The sequence below is a fragment of the Astyanax mexicanus genome, chromosome 10, assembly GCF_023375975.1.
Source record: "Astyanax mexicanus isolate ESR-SI-001 chromosome 10, AstMex3_surface, whole genome shotgun sequence".
NCBI lineage: Eukaryota > Metazoa > Chordata > Actinopteri > Characiformes > Acestrorhamphidae > Astyanax > Astyanax mexicanus.
The window spans coordinates 48450309-48467712 of record NC_064417.1 but is presented as its reverse complement, the minus strand read 5'-3'; the positions used below and the strand labels follow the sequence as shown (position 1 = coordinate 48467712).

At 38.9% G+C, this 17404-nt stretch overlaps 1 protein-coding gene across 8 annotated transcripts in view; it reads left to right on the top strand.

Moving 5' to 3' along the window:
* dlg3 (discs, large homolog 3 (Drosophila)) overlaps positions 1–17404 on the top strand; it is a 171051-nt gene that overhangs the window by 47082 nt on the left and 106565 nt on the right. The gene's annotated exons all lie outside the window — the stretch shown is intronic.

Below are 17404 nucleotides of genomic sequence, written 5' to 3'. Positions count from 1 at the left end.
TATTATTGAAATGTTGGGCTGTTAAAGTGTCTGTAATGAAGACAGACCAACAGTGATCTACCATTGTACAAAATTGAACCCAACACCACAATATAGGACATTCTGGATATGTGAAAACATATCGTTGATATTGGTGTTGACCCCAGTGCCTCCACAAACAGAGTTGTGGATGTTTTTAACCAACTATTCGAATGTAGAAGCAATAAATAATATATTGAATGTTGTTTAAATGGCAAACTATATTGATACATTTCTAACAATACACTGATATCCCACCTCATGTCCCATGACTTTTGCCATGTTTCATGACAGCTAAAGAGCACTTAATTTACCTGAACACATGATATGTGTGTGTGAGGGGTCTCTCAGGGGTCTTTCTGTGATTTCTGAGTCACTTGTCTGTTTGCATGGACTATTTTAGCCAGATGCGGACGGTCACGATCATTATCACACAATGTACTGTCAGTTTGACTGATTTCTCAGTGGTCCTGGGGTAATTTTCTATTTTATGGGAGTCCTCTATGATTTTATTCCTGTCCGGAACAACCATGTATGTGTTTTTCTCAGACAACCTCTGAGAAAATTACAGGCTGAATTATCTACTGTTTTTCGCTGAACTCTGTGTTCCTCCAGTAATTTTAGTACTGTCTTTAGTTGCGTTTAATAAAATAGCTTTTTGTCCACTGCCACGCACCGTAATTACACTTTGGGCTCTAATCCCATCTGGATAGGGTTAATGACGTATTCTCATTAAACTGGGGATCGAGGAATGGTAATTTGTGCCCACACAAATTCAGAAATGGAACATCCCATTCATCTGCTCCCACTATCAGACCTTCTTCACATTTAGGCCAGTGTACAGCCTTACTCACTCACAAGATAACACCTCACAACTTAAAATACAGGTTTAGGTGTTCCCAAACTGGATCCTGAGGTCACACTTCATGATCAGTTTACACACTGCTAGGCCTGTTCGTGTATAAAGAACATGATTGTAAAAGATGTATTTTGATGTGCTCTTTGCCTCCATATAAAGATTGAGCATGGTTTAAAGATAATAAAACTCTCAAGAGTTTCAAGAGGCAAGAAGTAAAGGCAGAAAATGACCCCGTTAATCTTGTGTTGGGAGCACTGAGTCTGAAACCTTTCCACATTTCCATTACCACACCAATGAGCTATTTGGAAAGCTTGCCAGAAGTGAAGCCTTGCTCTCCTTGAACCTCAAACAGAAATGTCCTGAACTTTGACTTGAACCAAAAAGCAGAATGTGGTCAAAATTAACAGATTTCCATAAAAAAGATGTGTTGTTAATATTTTAGGCTGTGTATCTTGTTAGGATAAGTAAGATCTTGGACATTCTTAGACATATTTGGCAGGAAATCTGGCTTTTAATTTGTTCTAGACTTTTATTTTATATATAAGCAGGAAAAGTGACCCAGAGAAACTTGTTGTAGGCTTGGGTTTTTTGAACTAGCCCACTATTTCATTCCAACATAGTAAGAAACTACTGTGTTTTAAGCACCATAATTCCTGGACACATTCCCTTCACATTACTCCAAAATACTGCAATAATACTTAAAACATATACCTTGAATACATGAGAATGAGATATTTTTTAATTTAGTGGTGTGATATGATTACCCTTTGATTTTCACGTTTTATAGGACTACAAACTCCTACACAATTTCCCAACATTTCCCATCCCATTCATTCAAATTCTTACAGTATTATTACTTGTAACATACATAATGAATACTGTTACTATAATGAATAATTCTCACACAGATCTGATTTGTTCTGATTTTCTGTAGATTAGTTCCTTTTTGCACAGTCACGTTTTAGTTTGGTGTTTCTGGCCCCAGGATGAGAGCTATTGGTCCGCATATCTGATTGTGCTTTGGACAGAGTTTTCTTTGAATTAAGTCCTCAGCCCAAATCCAGATGAGGCAGCTAGTTTGATTTGTTTTCTCATCACAAGTGTCTCATATATCCATTAGTTTCTTATTGTAACGTAGTCAGCTAACCCGTACAGACAGTGGACGGAGTGATATTGCGTTTTTTACGTGTTTACGTGTCTGGCAGGTCTTTGCTGTCAGGGATACATTGAGACGCTTCGTAGTTTAAAATACAGAAATAATGTGGTGACATGCGTTTCTGATCACCAGTATGTGGTTTGAATTCCTTAAGATGCATTGTACAGTATTTACCCCTGTACTTTATGCTAGACCCTTATGATTGGATCATCCTGGACCAGGGTTGAACACACTTTGCATGTTTTTTTGAGAAACATTTTCCTTTTTTTTACATAATTCCACTTTAATTAGGAACAATACTTGTGCATATCAACAAATTAGAATATCATTGAAAAGTTACTCTATTTCAGTAATTCAGTTCAAAATGTGAAACTCATGTTATAAAGATGTATTACACACAGAGTGATCTATTTTAAGTGTTTATTCTATCTTTCATTGTTGATGATTATGGCTTACAGCCAATGAAAACCCAAAAATCTGTATCTCTGAAAATTTAAATTGTTAAATAAATCTGCTGGTGTTGATCCACTGTGTTTTATTATCATGTCTAAAGTCAGTGCAGAGTTCCCTGCAAAATTTTACAGCATTTCATGCTTCCCTCTGCTGACAACTTATGGTGATGCAGATTTCATTTTCCAGCAGGACTTGGCACACTGCCCACACTGCCAAAAGTTGGTCTTATATAATATTCTAAGTTTCAGAGATACTAATTTTAGTTTTTTTCATTGGCTGTAAGCTAATGAAACCTAGCTTCACATTTTGAACAGAATTACTGAAATACAGTAACTTGATCAATAGGCATTTCAATTGTGCATAGTTCAAAATTGTATATGTGTATTTAAACAAGAAACTATGAAGTTTAATAAGCAGTTAAGCAGTAAAGCTCTTTTTACATGAGCTTCAATCCATCTTCTTGTGCAGCACAGTCTCACAGGTATGAGTATTAAATATTAATAAGTCATTACTTATCAAAGACACAGTATTACATATTTTCCTTTACATTAGATAAATGTTATGTCAGTTCTTTTGGTTATGCCATATGATGAGAGTGAGTGTTACATGTTTCTTTTCTCATTTATTTCTTTATTTGACCCTGGCGTCTATCAAACCTGTAATTAATTTATGATTCTTTGTTTGATTAATATTCCTGAATATAGCACATTCTCCTGAGATTTCTACATGCATGTCTACATACTGACCTCTCCTTCTCTATAGTGCTCTATTTTAAATGAGTGTGATGCGTTCTGACCCGGCCCTTAAACAGAGAGCAGTGCGTGTTTATGGGAGGATTTAAATAGGGACTTCAGATCCCTTCAGATTTCTTCAGCTGTGACCTCTGCTGCGCCACAGACGACCTCTATCTTACAGCTGGAGTGTCTTCATCATATCAGGAGGGATTAATCTTTTAGCTCATCTGTGTACCAGCTAAACTAACTAATATAAAGGGGCTGGACAATGAAACTGAAACACCTGTCATTTTAGTGTGGGAGGTTTCATGGCTAATTGGAGCAGCCTGGTGATCAATCTTCATTAATTGCACATTATTGCACCAGTAAGAGCAGAGTGTGAAGGTTCAATTAGCAGGGTAGTAGCACAGTTTTGCTCAAAATACTGCAATGCACACAACATTATGGGTGACATACCAGAGTTCAAAAGAGGACAAACTGTTGGTGCACGTCTTGCTGGAGCATCTGTGACCAAGACAGCAAGTCTTTTATTTGTGATGCATCAAGAGCCACAGTATCCAGGGTAATGTCAGCATTCCACCAAGAAGGACCAACCACATCCAACAGGATTAACTGTGGACGCTGTAAGAGGAAGCTGTCTGAAAGGGATGTTCGGGTGCTAACTCGGATTGTATCCAAAAAACATAAAACCACGGCTGATCAAATCACGACAGAATTCAATGTGCACCTCAACTCTCCTGTTTCCACCAGAACTGTCCGTCACCATAATAAATTATTGTGGTCTAAAACCAGGTGTTTCAGTTTCATTGTCCAACCCCTGTAGCTGCTGTGACTCATTCAGTGGTGTCAAGTAACAAAGTACAAATACTTTGTTATTTTACTTAAGTAGAAATATTGGTTATCTGTACTTTACTGAAGAAATTAGTTTTACATTTTCACACAATTATCTGAACTTTCTACTCCTTACATTTTAAAAACAGCCTCGTTACTCCTGTTTCATTTCAGCTCGTTTTCATTCCGGCTTCTCATCGTTCAATAAAACCCCTATCTAGATAAATCTCTCCATCCAGATAGAGCAAATCTGATTGTGACTGGATGTAGAGAAGTATAAACATATACCATTCCGACTCCCTATTGGTTTATACTGTGATCCATCACACCTGCACAGGTCCCGCCCCCACCCCCACACACAAACACACTCCAGCTAGAACATAGCAGACGTATGTAGCCTAGTATGAAGATGATCCGTGCAGAGACTCAAGAGAACTCCAGACAAACTCCAGTCCAACTAAACTTCTTTAATATATTTACATTCTACTAAAATACATTCATTTACAATCAGCATAAATGCAGCTGAAACAGGGAACAGCTGAGTGCATCCCATATGTATCAACATTAATATTTTAATATAATATTATAGTCATTATGGCTTTTATAAAAATGTGTTATGGGGAGGAGGGGTAGTGCACTATAGGACTTTGTGATGCCGAAGCTTTTGTACTTCTGTAGGAGTATTTTAAACCCTAGTATCTATACTTCTACCTGAGTAATGCATGAAAATACTTTTGACAACTTTGGACACATTACACTGGTATATAATATAGTCTTCATTATTAATTTTAAAATGTAAAAAAATAAGAAAAAGAAAGAAAACACATTGAATGAGAAGTGTGTTAATTTTTTTGCAGAGTCAGTGAAATACAACCAAGAGTGCAACTATCTTATACTTATATTATACAATTATATATATACAGATCTATAAAAAAAATAAGAGACCACTTAAAAATGATGAGTTTCTTTGATTTTACCAAATTGAAAACATCTGGAAAATGATCAAGAGTAAGATGGATGATCACAAGCCATCAAACCAAACTGAACTGCTTGCATTTTTGCACCAGGAGCAAAGGCATAAAGTTATCCAAAAGCAGTGTGTAAGACTGGTGAAGAAGAACCTGCCACAATGCATGAAAACTGTGATTTAAATCCCAGGGTTATTCCACCAAATATTGATTTCTGAACTCTTAAAACTTTATGAATATGAAATTGTTTTCTTTGCATTATTTGAGGTCTGAAAGTTCTGCATATTTTTTGTTATTTCAGTAATTACTCATTTTCTGCAAATAAATGATCTAAATGACAATATTTTTATGTGGAATTTTGGAGAAATGTTGTCTGTAGTTTATAGAATAAAACAACAATGTTCATTTTTCTCAAACATAAACCTATAAATAGCAAAATCAGAGAAACTGATTCTGGTTTCTGAAGTGGTCTCTTAATTTTTTTCCAGAGCTGTATATTACTTAGATACACATTTAAATTAAGATTTATGATTAAAATGTATAGACAACATGATGTGCTTTGGTGTTACAAATACATGCAGATACTTTAACCCTGTATTGCACATCGAAATGTGAGTTTTTTTAGTCAGTTTATCCAGCCATTTTTTTCTAGTGTAAAAATGTTAATTGCTTTATTGGGTGAAGAATTGGGGTTCATATAAAATAGACCAAATATAGTCCAAATACACCCAACAGCTTCATACAGTCTTTATGCAGTGTATTTTCGAAGTGTGTATGCTGTCAGTTTCATCTCCAGATGCAGGTGTTCAGTGTTGCTGTTCAGTAGATGATGCTGGAAGCAGTTCTGCCGTACTCCAACAAGGTGCATATTGATGTGCATCTGTGCAGCACGGCAGCGCTCTGCATGATCCCAGCAGTGGGCCCAACCTGTGGAGCAGTTATGCATATCATAACTCAGTGATATAGTGCAGGGGCTGAGGAATCAGGCAGGCGTGTGGAGCTCCAGACTTTATCTGAGGGTTACAGGAATCTACAGCAGATTTTTAGGGAAGAGCCCTGTCTGTGCTGTTAGTGGTAAATTTTACGAGGGGGAGGGGCTAACGGAAAAAGGACTAGATGGGGGTGAAGCATCTCATGGGGGCAGATGGTTCTCCCATCCTCCGAAACAGGGTGGTTACCAGTAGGCCCTGCTCGTGCCTCGGTGATCGTTATCTCTGCTGACACTAAAATGGTAGACATCCTCGAAAACTGGGAGTGATGTCATACCACACACACAGCTGAGCACTGGTGCGGTAATAAAGGAGTAATACTACAATGGTTTGGTGTTTTATGATGACACACAGGGCAACTGCAGCCAGTTGCAGACGTACCGGCTGACAGTTTACACTGTGTAGTACACTGAGATGCCAGAAGTCATGAGATAGCAATGTGTAAATGAACCATGTTAAGTGTTAAAGGCCCATTAAGAATATACACAGCTCTGGAAAAAAAATAAGAGACCACTTCAGTTTCAGTTTCTGAATCAGTTTCCCTGATTAAGCTATTTATATGTTTATGTTTAAGCAAAATTAACATTGTTGTTTTATTCTATACACTACAAACAAAATTTCTCCCAAATTCCAAATAGAATTTCATAAAGTTTTAAGAGTTCAGAAATCAATATTTGGTGGAATAACCCTGGTTTTTAATCACAGTTTTTATGCATCTTGGCATCATGTTCTCCTCCACCAGTCTTACACACTGCTTTTGGATAACTTTATGCCACTCCTGGTACAGTTCAGCTTGATTTGATGGCTTGTGATCATCCATCTTCCTCTTGATTATATTCCAGAGGTTTTCAATTTGGTAAAATCAAAGAAACCCATAATTTTTAAGTGGTGTCTTATTTTTTTCCAGAGCTGCATATCATGGTGCATCATCAGATATCAGGAAACATGCTGAGTTTAAGCACTGACAGCTCTTGTCAGCAAAGCTTCAGCTAGTATTTTCTTATTTAAACATGGTACGTCATGGTAATATGTGTGGGTTGTGGCCTTTGAATCTGCCCATTGGCATTTCCACGCTCCGGGTTGCCAGTTATAGGACACGACAGCAAAATGGTGCTGAGTGGTCCAGCGGTCTAAAGTGCTGCTACTATGATCGGTAGATCCCTGGTTCGAATCCCGGTCATGGAGCTTGCCATCAGCTGCCATAGCCCTGAGAAAGTACAATTGGTCTTGCTCTCTCTGGGTACAGTAGATGGCGCTCTTTCCCCTCATCACTCCTAGGGCGTCTGTGAGCTGATGTATCGGAACCGAGTCGATGTGCTTTCCTCCGAGCGTTAGCTCTGTGATGCTACTCAGCAATGTTGCATCAGCAGCAGTTCAAAAAGAGGCGGAGTCTGACTTCACATGTATCGGAGGGGGCATGTGCTAGTCTTCACCCTTCTTCTGGTGGGGACATACAGCTATTTTTACAGATTATTAAAAAAAAACGGTATGCTGCAGCCATGGAAATGGGCGAGCTGGCTATTTTTTGCTGAACAGGTAATCACTGAGCTTCAGTAAGGTTTGCTAACCATAGCTGGGTAATTTATCACCCCCACTAGCATAGTAGAGAGAGGTCTTTTTCTTTTTTTTTTACATAGAAATGTATATATGTACTTATCACCTTTATAAAGTAAGATGTGTTGTTGCTTTCTATGTCCATGTATCAACCTGGCAACCCACTTGAGCCTTACGCCTGGAGAATGAGATTTGCACAGATCCACAGTCTTTATTGCTATATTTTGACTAATTGCATCGGTAGTGGCAGATTCTTAAAAAACATTATTCCCTTTGAGAGACCCTCAGAGAAAACTGAAACCTGAGGGGCGTATCAGCAATAGATAATAAAATGAATAATTAAAGCCACATTTCACATTTTACATTTCAGAATTTTTGTTTCCATGACACACAGGCATGATTTTGGAAATGTTGCCCAGTGCGCCATTCGCACCCAGGGTTGCCATAGTGACAGGAGGGAGAATAACCCTCGTACCTGAGGGAGCACAGGATTTTAGTGCTGGTTTATGGACAGAATTATTAATTATTCATTATGTTTGGGTACTTTTTGGAGATGGTTTCTGTGAGGTTACTCAGATGTGCACAGTGGAACCTCTGCTGGTTAAATCACACTAAAAACAGGCTCAGATAAGTTTTTTTTTGTGTGTTTTGACGTGACAGGTCAGAGTTAAGACTCTTCGAGGTTAAGTACTGTCATTCTCTAAATTCTTTTATATTAAGGTAAGATATAGTGCTGTTCCAATTAAGCTATTTAACCTCAGATCTGATTTGTTCTGTTGATGAAAGATCTGACCTGAGCTTTGCGTTTGTGTAAATAATGCAGCCACACAGTTTAGCTAAATGTGCTGCTGATTAATACTTTAATTTTAGTAACAGATTTTATAATAAAACCTTTTGGACTCATTTATTTAGTTTATAATCCAGTCTGACTAACTATCCTAACTGACCATTCAGTTATCTGTCAGTTCCTTTAAAACACAGCTATGTTACTTTGTGTGCAGTACAGACACTCTGTACTGATATCTGTTGTTGTTAGTCATCTACTGATGTGTAATAACTGGGTTATAGTGGGTGCTATGATTTAGGTGTCTATAATATGTGTGTTTAGTTTAATTCTGGTTTAAAGAGACCATATTATATCTCTTTTTCATAGTTTTTGGTAAGTTAGAATAGATCTATACAAAACATGTGAAACCCTTTAATAAAGAAATCTCACCAGCTCTATTCTTGCCAGCTTGCCTGTCACCCTTATGCAAATAAGCTGTTGCTGGCCACGCCCCATGTTTACGCATTGATGTTTGCATGTGCTAAATAGCAAATCATGAACTAGCACAAAACTCATTATTTGTAAGGTCTTACATCTCCCTCATCTGCTGACTTGCCACAGACAGTAGGTATAGATCCCTCCCTCAGACAAAGTCTGCTGACTAATCCTGCTGTGTACTGTTTGAGGTTCTCAACCAAACTGCCTGCAATGGTGTTTCTTCTAATTATGTAGTGGGTTGGGCTGTGGTGGGTGAGGGTTGATGGGTGAGGTGTGTTGCCATGTTGGTCCTATACGTGTTTTTTTTTTTTTATTGTGACATCTTTTTTTTGTTCTGTGATATTTATTGCAATAAAAAAAAAGATTTCTCCTCACGTCAGTGTATCAACAAGTCATGATAATAATATTGAACCATCTGTTCTCAAGGTTCCTTTTTTCCCATCCTGTTTTTTTTGCATCTTTATCTTTACATCTGAAATTAGTTTTAATCCTTTGTGATTACATTAATGGTCTCTGTATATTGAAATTCTTAGGGCCCAACATTGCATGTCCTGCGATGTGATTATTACACAGGTGTACTGCTCAATGACAATGCTGAAACGATATATTGTGCAACGATAGTCCATCATATCATTCATCATATAGTTCATCATGAGTTTTTCTAGATGTCTTTAAAATTGGTCTGTAAGTAATAATTCTATTGTTTTATTCTATGGTTTCTGTGTGGATTTTCATAAAGCTGCAGTGTTGTTCAATGCACTCTGTGAAGCCATCCAGCCATCCTCGCACACATATATATTTAGCTACTGGACAGACAGACAGACAGACACACACACACACACACACACACACAAAACCTCTCTCCGGAACCCGTTTTTAAAACAAAATGTACAGAGCCCATAAAAACCAGAGGGAGGAGAGGCCAGTAAATCACTGCAAATGCACTATGAAACAGGGGGGCAAGGTACACTGCAATATTTATGTCCACGTTTACAGAAATTGGCTTTTATCCACTTTGAGGAAGGCAAAAGGCTCTGTTCCTGCGGAGAAAAAGGCGGCGGTAGGTGGACTGTTTCTTTTCTGGGAGCAGCAGGAGCGGGAGGAGACTGCCATCATGAAAAGTTGAGGAGTTCTGGTCGATAGTCGTGACGTGATCTTGTCTCTGTGGCACGTGTTCTCTCACAAAACCACCTTCATGTTACTTTTATAGCTTTATAGTCATGTGTTCAGTGAGTGATAGGAGATCATGTGCATTGTTTTTAGACCTGTGAGCGTCGGGACATTGACCTGAGAGTGTTAAACTGGCCTGTGTTAGCTGGGTGCATGTTGAGCATATAATTGAAGGATCAGTGGAATTGGTTGAAGTGTTTTTTACTGGTTCACTGGTATGCGGTTAATTAAAATATACAAGGATCTGTTGTGTGTGTGTGTTCATGCACTGATCCCTTGAGAACATACTAATGCATGTGTGTGTCACTCTGTCCTGTACAGTCTGCATAGAGAAGCACAGAGAAGAACTGAGCAACTCAAGCTAATTTTAAAATTTGATTTAAGTTCAAATTGCCCAGCACTAACATACACTATACCTGAATGTGCCTTCAGGTGTGTAGCCCAAAATGACATATCAATGACTTTATTACTGCAGTTCTTCACCTGTGAAACTGAGACTGAGTCCAATCATGTAAATCTGAGCTAAAGGCTAAAGCTGTTGTTTCCATGTGGGTCAGCCAGACGTGACTCTTCCTGTAGCAGTTTTTTTCTCCACTTTCTAAGAGTCTTTATTTGAAGGTGTAGGAAACAGTACTCACCGCTCTCTGGCTTCATCTGTAATTTCTCTAAAGAAAAGACTTCTACTTTTAATAGTTACAGAGTTCTCTGTGTTTCTGTGTCTTTTTCTAGTTATTATTGTGATGAAAGTGTGAAAATGCTGCAGTAGAGAGGGCAGTAACACCATCTGTTCCAGCACTGCTTTACTACAGACAAAGGCTTTGTAAATTCACATTTCTTTTTTTATTCATTTTCAAAGCTTAGTTTATTTTTATTGTTACTTACCAGCTGTAAATAACAATAAAAATAACCACCCCCCCTTTTTTTTAAACAATGTATGATTTTTTATATGATATATATGTATATTTTCTTTAAAATACTTATCCTTACTAGTGTCGCTTAATGTCCCTTATAATCCAGTGCATCTTATGTATGAAAATATACCAGAAAATAGTAAAATAGCGCATGCATATCAATGCAAATAAAGTATAAATTCAAAGTAGATACAGCAGAACTTAATAAAAAAAATATGTTATGAATATCCACACCCTTACTCCTCCCAATCTCCACCCTGCATAAACCATCACTTCCTCTTTACCTGCATGTCGAATAACTTTGCACCCACCTCCTTCCCATCTTCCTCCTTCCCAATTTCCTTCAGTGTTGTATTCTTTCCTTCTCCCTTCTTTTCCTTTCAGCTTTCAGCGAAGCTGCCCTGAACTCCTGCCCAAATCCTCTGAGTTTACCCCCTTTCCTTTTTCATTCAAGTTCAAGGGCGTGGAAAATACTAGCAAGATACAAAATAAACTCCTTTCAGAAATATTTTTTCTATTTTTTTCAGTCAAAAAAAAATTATATTTATATATAATTTTATTGCACATGATACAATATAGCACAGACCTATTGTACATGAGCTTATTAGCAGCTACCCTGCAGCAAGTACCTGTCATTTGGATTTGCCTTGTATTTTGCACCAGTGTATGAGTGTGTGTGTATGTTCTAGTGTGTGTGTGTGTGTGTGCTTAAGTGGGTGTGTCTAAAGGACACACCCACTTAAGCACTGGCCTTACAGGACCTGTCAGCCATATGCCCTCAGTCAGGGGCTCTCCGGAGCCCTGTCTCCACCCCCTGCCCCCCACCTGACCCGCTACACACTACACGTGAGGATGGCGGGCGGACGGGCAGGTGGATGGATGGGGGTCCTGTTTGTTTGCTGCTTTGTTTTGTCCCTCTTTTTTCTTTTTTTCTGCTGATCACAGTAGAAACTGTGCTGGAAACGTAGCCGTCGAGGTCCGGCCGCCGCTCGTGATTCAGCTCTGATGCATTCTCTATGCTGACAGAGAAAACTGCCGTGTGCCCATGTGCCACCCAGAGCCCTGGCACGATCACAGGCTTTATCAGCTGTGCCATCAACCCCCCCTACCGACCACCCCCCTGTGGAAGGGTTATCGTCACAATGAAAGGCAGAGAGCGGTGTAGAGGCAGACGATGTGCTGCGCTGCACACTTTCCTTTATGATACTTGTAGAGTCATCATCTACGCTTGGCCTTTGTTTGCTCTCCTCGCTGAGGCGGGCCTCAAATAGCAGCGCCTCGCTTCCACAGTCCGCACTCAGCCATCTCCTCATGCCCACGCGCCACAGTGGAACCTGCAGCACCGCAATCAATACCCGCTCCAGCGTGTCCTCCCTCCCCCCCGCCCCCCTGCTCACTCCTCTCCTCCGTGGGTGTCTGTGGGTGCTTCAGCAGGGCCTGCGCTTTGTTCAGCTGCTCGTAATTTTAGACTGCGCCTTAGTTTTTACACCCTACCTTTTTACACCGTACACATCCACAGCGGCGTACAGCAGAAACCTGCAGCTCTGAAAATGTTTATTCCCCCTTAAAATACTTATATTCTAATATTTTCCGTTCATATGAAATGATGCAGACTTACTGTACAATTAGAGCTGAGCAGTATTTTATTAAACTAATTATATCATGATATTTTAAATACATTTTACAATACACAATATTTATTACAATGTTTGCAATGATACGTAGATTAAATAGAAAATAGAACAGCACTGAAAGATTCTTATAATCTATGCAGTGATTTCTATACAATATTTGCTGCACATCATTTAATTTATTGTAACAAAATTCTTATTGCAGTTGGGTCAGTGTTTTTTAAGCACTGATGATATCCTTGATATGCTAAAAACATATGTGATAATATTTGTGATAATATATCTTATTGTTTTACTGTGTTTGTTTATAATTATCTGTGTACAGCATTTTTGTTCAGCTGTTGTTGTTTTTAAAGGGCTTTGTAAATAAGGTTAAGTTGTGTTTAGTTGAGTTCATGATCAATGTAAATGACATACTGCTGTCCCATGACATTTGGCATGTCGGTGTATATTTTGCTAACTATAGTTACATGTTTGAGTAAAATGAACATGATAGACCTCAAATAATGGAAAGAAAACAAGTTCATATTCATAAAGTTCAGAAATCAATATTTGGTGGAATAAACCTGGTTTTTAATCACAGTTTTCATGCATCTTGGCAAGTTCTCCTCCACCAGTCTTACACACTGCTTTTGGATAACTTTATGCCTTTACTCCTGGTGCAAAAATTCAAGCAGTTCAGTTTGGTTTGATGGCTTGTGATCATCCATCTTCCTCTTGATTATATTTCAGAGATTTTCAATTTGGTAAAATCAAAGAAACTCCTTTTTAAGTGGTCTCTTGTTTTTTTCCAGAGCTGTACATCAAGACTCCAAGTGATTTACCATTTTTGATGAAGAGTTATTTTTAATTTTTGGTTGCACCTCATCCAAATAGTTATATTTGAAGCTTTTGTAACAGTAAAATTCAACATTGTTAATAAAACATTTGTGGTGAAACAGAAGTAAGACATCATGGCCTGTGAAAGTGATGATTTGAAGTGGATTGTTCAGTAATTGACAGGCACATTTGAAGTGGCACGTTTCGCTCTTTCCCACATGAGTGGTTTTATTTCTGTAGGGACAACAAATGGCAGTGAAGTGCGGTTTTACCATGTGGAGGTGCACTGAGTGCCATCTCTCACTAGTGTCTTATCTAAACAGCCCCTCAGCCATTTGGTCTGGACTCATTCCTACTGATCTTCCATTTCCCTCTTTCACTTTATTTACTCTTCTCTCTTTCTTCTGTTCTTTGTCCTGAGTGTAGTTAACTTAGTGTTATTATTTTTATTTATTTATTAAATAATTATTATTTTCTATTATAAATCTTTAGTGTGATGCTCTGATTACTAACATTAGCTGAAGGCTAACGTTAGCTCATTGTATCTAGAATGGCTACACAAACAGATACATATAAATACAGCTCTTTATATTTACACACATTTCTGGCATTTGACATTTTTGAATGAAGGGATAAAATACAGTACATTGATATGCCAAAAGTCATGGGACAACAGTATACAAATTGTTAAAAAAGTGTTACCTCAGGTGATGGCTTTGGAACTAACAAATTTGTATAAGTTGTGAGGTGGCATCTTCAGTGTCAGTGAAGCTAAACACTGGGCAAAGTGCTCATGGCAAGGTGATAAGAATTAGCCTGTGGGAGTTGAAGCGAGGTGTTATTGTGGGTGCAGATGGATGGGGCCTTTTTGTTATTTAGTTGTGCTACTATGAAATTAAAGGTAGACAGTGTCTCAAAAAATAGTCAAATCTATATTGCTGTTATTTCCATTTTGGAGAAAATTAAAGGTTAAGGTCATCCATAGGTTTACGTAACTATCTCTGTTCAGAGATGCATTACTTGTGTGTTTAGTTTGAAGTTAAATTCATAGAGTTTTTTCTTCTTAACAACATTTCTTAGTCAATAAAAACTAAAGTATTATAGCTTTCATCATTTGATCTTTGCTTTGTGTTTTTAATCTTTCTCAATCTTTTATCAAAGAGGCACTAAACGCCCTGATTTTTGCTCTTTGAATTTGAAAAGTGCTAAAAAATGGGAGGAGTTGTTTGGGAGGGGCACTGGGTGATGTATGGGTTTAGAGGTGGGGCAGAAGGAAGAGCTGATTGGCTGAGACACAGATGGTTGGATGTCAGCAGGGGGGTATTATTGATTGACTAATCTGCATATTGTGATGTAACTGCATACCAAAAATACATGGAAGCATCACCCTTGCCTATAGCACAGTTGAACCTGAGTAGGCGCTGCAGAGGCAGAAATTACCACAATAAAAGCGTTTTTTAAAGGTTAGAAATTTTTTAGCAGGACTGGTATATGTTTTATTACCTTAAAGGTCACCTTCCGTCGTTTTTTCTTTCATTTTAAAATGTCTAGTTGTGGTCTCTAGTATGAATGAATGACATGTGAGCCGTTTTTGTAAAAAAAAAGTGCTCAGGTGTCTCTGTATAGCTCTTTTTTAATGGACTGTTTTAGGGGTGTGTCCAAAATGACCGGATTCCAGCTTTGCTCATGAATATTCATACATGCAAACAGCATGCAAATATCTCTCCTCTGATTGGCTAGGAGCACTGCGACGCCCCTCCACCGCTCTGCCGCTCACTGCCTCCCACCTCCTAACTGATGAGCGGTGATGTTGCGTCGCTTCAGCTCCGCCTCTGGGAGTTTCTCGAGCCAAGGTGGGCTGGTCTGTGAGTTTCTGCCTACGTAGGCAGAAAGATAATTCAAAATTCACCCGTTTTTCGGAGGGGGGGAGGGGGGATTTCTTTGCTTAGCTCCTGCAGACAATGGGGGCCGCAAAACAGTTTAATGTGCAGGTGTACACATTCAACTCGGAGAGACCTACTGTATTCCACAAAAAACAAGAAAAATCGGATTTTTGCGGAAGGTGAGCTTTAAAGGAACGCATTTCAGATATTAATGGAAAAAATATAATTCAGGGTTTAGTGGCTCTTTAAACTTTGTTGGGCACATTAAGAGTGCTGCAAGGAAATTAAAAATTGTTATAGATATTTATATGGTATGAATGTCTATATGAATGTTTATAGGAGATTTTTGAGTTATTTGAGTACTCTGAGTACTCTGGGGAAGAGGTAGGTTTGTGTTTATATTTCTGTATTATTTTACGCAGAATGTATTGCAGTAATCTGAGCGCTGTGGAGTACAGTGCTGTATTACATTGCCTGTTCTATTTTAGCGCTCTCGTCCTGAACTCATCTCTGAAACTTATATTCAGATTCCCTCCAGTTTCCGCAGTGAGATCATACAGTCAAATGATCTTGCTTTTACCTCGTGCTAGTGTTACCTCATGGAATAACTTGGGAGCAGTAACATCTGTATAAGTTGTGAGGTGTTATCTTGTGAGTGAGGTTGAACACTGGCCAGTGTGCTCATGGCAAGGGGATGAGAATTATGGGAGTTGAAATGAGGTCTAATAGTGGGTGCGGATGAATGGGATGTTTAATTTCGGAAGTTGTGCAGGCATTTAATATTCCAGGATTTGAAAGCATCAACACTCACAGTGGATGATAGACGGTATAGTGGATAACAGCACAGTAGGTGGTATTTACTGTGACCATTTACTGTGAGAATTTAAAGATTTTTAATGAGTGTTTTCAGCACTTGGCTTGGCTAAGAAGTTGTTTGGTGTTTGTGTTTGTTGTGGACATCTACCTCACTCTGCCTCACTTTACCTCCCTCAAAACCACTAAACATCATTCTATCTTACTTAACCCCACTTTACTGCACGCAACACTACTATACCTCACTCAACACCACTATACCTCATTCTACCTTACTCAACACTACTGTACCTCACTCAACCCCGCTATACCTCATACTACAATAATCTGCCTTACTTTACCTCACTGAACACCACTATACCTCACTCTACCTCACTCAACACCACTATACCTCATTCTACCTTACTCAACACTACTGTACCTCACTCAACCCCGCTATACCTCATTCTGCATTACTCTGCCTTACTTTACCTCACTGAACACCACTACACCTCGCTCTACCTCACTCAACACCACTATACCTCGCTGAACCTTACTCAACACTACTGTACCTCACTCAACACCACTATACCTCATTCTACCTTACTCAACCTCACTCAACCCTACTATACCTCATTCTGCATTAATCTGCCTTACTTTACCTCACTGAACACCACTATACCTCACTCTACCTCACTCAACACCACTATATCTCGCTGTACCTTACTCAACACTACTGTACCTCACTCAACCCCACTATACCTCATTCTGCATTACTCTGCCTTACTTTACCTCACTGGACACCACTATACCTCACTCTACCTCACTCAACACCACTATACCTCGCTCTACCTTACTCAACACCACTATACCTCGCTGTACCTTACTCAACACCACTATACCTCTTTTTACCTTAATCTGCCTCCCTCAACCCCACTATACCTCGCTCTGCCTTACTCAACACTACTGTACCTTGCTGTACCTCACTCAACCCCACTATACCTCACTCTGCCTTACTCAACACCACTATACCTCTTTTTACCTTAGTCTGCCTCACCCAACCCTACTATAGCTTGCTCTGCCTTACTCTGCCTCATTGTACATTGCTCTGCCTTGCTCTACCTTAACGTACCTCACTTCATTTTAGTCTACTTCACTATACACCACTATACCTCACGCTACCTTAATCAACCTCACTATTTCTTACTTTACCTCACTTAACACTTTATCTTGTTCTTTCTATCTCAGTCTGCTTTACTATACACGACTTAATCTACCTTACTCACCTCACTGTACATTGCTCTGCCTCATTCTACCCTACTGTACCTCGATCTGTCAGTCGACTTCACTATACCTCGCTCTACCTTACTCA